Here is a 4,426-nt window from a genome sequence, read left to right on the forward strand (position 1 = left end):
GCAAAAAAACCCAATAAAAAGCCCATTTTTCTCGCTCTCCTTTCGAAACTCCCAAAAAAAGTGGATTTTTCTTTCCCCACCCCTTTGTTCACTCCCACGAGACCCTGGGCCAGGGCTGCTCCCCCCGGGGGCTCCTCCTGGGCCCCCCCCAACTTGGCCGATGAGTTTTCCTCCCAAATTCCTTTTTGAACAATCCTTCCCAAATACAAACGAGTCAAAAAAAACCACCAGATTATTCCTGAGGGCTTTGTTTTGTTGGGTTTTTTTTCCCCCAAAACAGCCCTAAGGATTAAATTGGGGGACTGAGAGGGGTCCCTATGGATGCTGTGGGGCCCCCCAGTTCCATCGCCCCGTGGGGATGAGCCAGCGCCTCCCTCCAGCTGGAACAAAGCGCCTTGCAAGGGAAAAAAGGGCTTTTTAACCCAAAAAATTAAGGAATTTTCGGTTTGCAGTGGGAGGGGGGGCCTCTCCTGTGCCCCCCTCCTGGAGGAAATAGCTCACATTTTCTCTGGGATTAGGGGTTTGGCTGGGGTGGGCCCCCAATCCCGAGGCTCCGGAGGAAGCAGGTCCCGACTCCGGTTCGGTTTGTCAGGATTTGGGGGATGCTGGAGGGGGGACATTGGGATTTTCGGCTGGAGAGGGACAAGCTCCAGGCGGGGAGCTGGGGAGGGAAAGGATGGATTTAATCAGCTGGATTTAGTTGGAATGAAAAAAAATACTCTTCCCAAAATGGAGAGGGAGACCTGGCCGGGAAGCACTGGCCCCGGGGGTGCCCCAAAACCGGCCCCAGGGAGCCTCAGTGCTTCTCACCTCCAGCATTCCAGAGGGTTTGGGGATCCCTGGAGCACAAAGAGGGATCGTGGGGGGATTGTGCCATTCCCCTTCCCCCAGCAAAGCCCCGGGACGATCCCAAAACCCCCTGAAACATCCCAGTCCTGCGGTGTGGGCGAGGAAGGAGCCGAAGGGGTTAAGGCAGTGCCTCTCCAGCACATTTTGGAAAGGAAAAACTCTTTGGATCCGGTTTAATTTTCCAGCGATGACTTGGAAGGGGGAGAGAAGAGGGGGAGAAACTTATCCAGGGCTTTTTTTCCCCCTCCTCTGTGGTTTGGAGAAGCAGTTTAAGGGTCAGGCTGGGCTGGTTGGGACCCCTGTCAGCACCCCCTTGGCACCCCCAGGACACCCCAGCCACCCCTGTCACCCTCCCCCTCCCCCCCTTCTTCAGAGCCTCTGGAAAGGGAATTAAAATGGGGTGATTTTTGCTGTCTTTGTGCTGGTGGTGCCATGGGCAGGACCAGCCTCAGCCAAGGGGGGGGGGGAACCCCCCTGCACCCCTCAATCCCTGCCCTCGTGGTGCCACCTCAGGGGGGTCCCCCTTGCCATGGGGGTCCTGGGCTGTATGCAGCCTGGCACTGGGTGCTTTGGCTTTAGGGTGTTGCCCGTGGGGGTCTCTTATCCAGCTGGAAGGTCCTGCTCCCCAAAAAGCAGCTCCCACCCAAGGCCGCTTTGTTTTCCGGAGGCGAAGCGCGGATCGGGATCACGGGGGACGGGGGGAATGTAAACTCTCCACCCAGGAATGCAGGAGCTGGGAGAGGAGGGGTTTTTTTAAAAGGCTTGGATGTCCCGGCTTTGGAAAACAGAGCTGGGATCTGGGATTGCTCCTGAGCCCCAGGGGTGCTGAGGGCTCTCAGGGCACCCCATGGGCACTGCTGGGACCCACTGGGGGTCCCTGTGCCCCCATCTGGGCCCCACGGGATCCTGCAGTGGAGCTGGAATTGGAGTTGGAATTGGGCCGGATCCTGTGCCATGTGGCCTTTTCCGAATTTCTGAGGGGGTTTTGGAGGTTTTTGGCTCTTGGGGCTGTTTGCAGCCCAAGCAGGGAGGCGCTGGAGGGTGTCTGCAAGCAGCAGTCAGTGCGTGTCCCCTCCATCCCCTGGTCTGTCACCTCAGAGATGGGGCACCCTGGATCAGGCAAACACCAGGGACAGGTCACCCCAAGGATGGATCCCTCTGGGAATGAGTCACCCCAGGGACAACTAACCCTGGGGACAGGTCACCCTGGGAATGGGTGACCCTAAGGATGGGTCACCCCAGGAACAAGTCACCCCTGGGGAGAGATCATCCCAAACCCAACCAACCCCGGGGATGGATAACCCCTGTCCAAGTCACCCTGGGGACAGGTCGCCCAGAGAACGGGTCCCCCCAGTCCCACTAACCCCAAGGAGAGGGGAGAGGGGACAGGGAACAAGGGACAGGGACCTCCTCTCTGCTCAGGGCTGTCCCCAGCCCTCCCAGCCTGGTGATTCCCATCCTCCTCTTCCCTTTTTAATCCAAGTGAAGAGGCAGCAAACGCCGGTGGCGGGTGGGGCCGTGTCCCCGCCCGGCCGTGCTGGGGGTCCTTTGATGTCCCCTAATGAGCCCCGCTCTGTTTTCACAGCTGCCAGAGCCGCGGGGGTCAATTAAAGCGCAAACGCCGCCCGCCCGGCCCCAGAGCACCCGCAACTCATCACACCAGTGCCACCAGTGCCACCAGTGCCACCAGTGCCACCAGTGCCCGCGGGGCTCGTGCTGGTGCGGATGGGGACAGAGGGGGACCCCAGGAGCAGCCACGGTCGGGTCAGCCGCGAGGTGCTGGTCCCAGCACAGAGGCAGCCCGGGGGTGAAACCAGTGCAGGGAAGGGAGTGCTAGAGAAGGAACTGGTCTTACTGGGAGAAGGATGGATCGTGGTGTGTCCCAAGCACTGGTTGTTCCAGTGCTCCTGTCCCGCAGTCCATAGTCACTCCTGTTGCTTGCCACTGGCTTTCCTATCCTCTGGACCATGGGCTGCCCTGACCACGAGCTCTCCTGTCCCCATATCCGTGGCCTGTCCTGTCCCTCATCCCCCAGGTACCCTGTCCCTTTGTCTGTCCTGTCCTTCATGCCCCAGGGACCCTGTCTCCTGGGATTGTCCTGTCCCGTGTCCCCAGGGACCCACCCTGTCCCCCACTCAGCTCTGTCCCCATGGCCCCCAGGCTCCCCTGTCCCTGGACTGTCCCATTCTGAGCCCCAGGTGACAATGGGGTCCATCTCCCCTGTCCCTTCCCCTTCCACTGTCCCCTCTTGTCCCGGTCCCCAGCAGTGTCATGGGGGGTGGCAGAGGGAGGTGATGGGGAGCAGAGAGGTGACAAGGGACATCTCGTTGTGGTGTCCCCATGATCATTTGGCATGACAGGTCCCCGGGCCTCGTGGGGACATCCCTGGCAGTCCCCAGCCTGCTCCTGCCTCCGTGTGCCTTCGCCTCCAGGGCGATGGAGCTATCAGGGACCTGAGGCCACGGGGCCCAGCACCCAAAGGTGGCAGCGGGCCCCCCGGGTGCCCCCGGCCCCCCCAGCCCCGGGGCGGGCGCTGGAGCGGGATCTGGCCGCGGCCGAGGCCGAGCCCTGGCCAGGCGCCAGCGGGGACAGGCGGCCGTCGGCTAAATTGGGCTCCGGCCGCGCTGCTCTTAAAGGAGCCGGAGCTGCCGGGAAGCGGGAGGGGCCCCGGCGGCTCGGGGGTCCCTCAGGGGGCTGCGGCTCCCAAGGCAGGTGGAGGATCCTGTCCCCATCCCGCCATCCCACCCTGGTGCCGCGGGATGGGAGTGGGATCCATCCCCATCCCTCTGCCCCCTGGAGCTGTGCGGGACCCCGGCTCCACCCGAAGGGTGGGGGAGTGGGGAATGCGGGGCCACTTCTGCATCTTGGTGTTCTCCTGGAGAGCTTGGGATGAGTGGGTGTGATGATCTGTGTCATTCCCGGTGTCCTCCATTGGAAATACGGGACACACAGGTGTGGGAATCTCCATCTTAGCACCCCTCCTGGAAAATAACGATGGATGGATATAGGATGGGTGGGCATGGGACCAATCTCCATCCTGGGGCACCTCCTGGAGAACGTGGGATGGGTGAGAGTGGGATCCCACCATCCTCCAGTGCCCTCCAGAGAGCATAGGGGGAACAGGCAAGGGATGGATGGACACGGATGGGTGGATGGATGGACACAGGATGGAGGGACATAGATGTGCTGGATGGACATGGGGTGTGGGATGAGTAGACATGGATAGGATGGGTGGATATGGGATGGATGGACACAGATGGGATGGATGGACACAGGATGGGTGGACATGGGTGGGATAGATGGACAAGGGATGGATGGACACGGATGGGTGGATGGATGGACACGGGGTGTGGGATGAGTAGACATGGATAGGATGGGTGGATATGGGATGGATGGACACAGATGGGATGGATGGACACTGGATGGGTGGACATGGGTGGGATAGATGGACAAGGGATGGATGGACACGGGATGGATGGACACGGACAGGATGAGTAGACGTGGGATGGATGGACACGGATGGGTGGATGGATGGACACGGGGTGTGGGATGAGTAGACATGGATAGGATGGGTGGA

This window comes from Lepidothrix coronata, unplaced genomic scaffold (genome assembly GCF_001604755.1).
Source record: "Lepidothrix coronata isolate B3197 unplaced genomic scaffold, Lepidothrix_coronata-1.0 Scaffold335, whole genome shotgun sequence".
Lineage (NCBI taxonomy): Eukaryota > Metazoa > Chordata > Aves > Passeriformes > Pipridae > Lepidothrix > Lepidothrix coronata.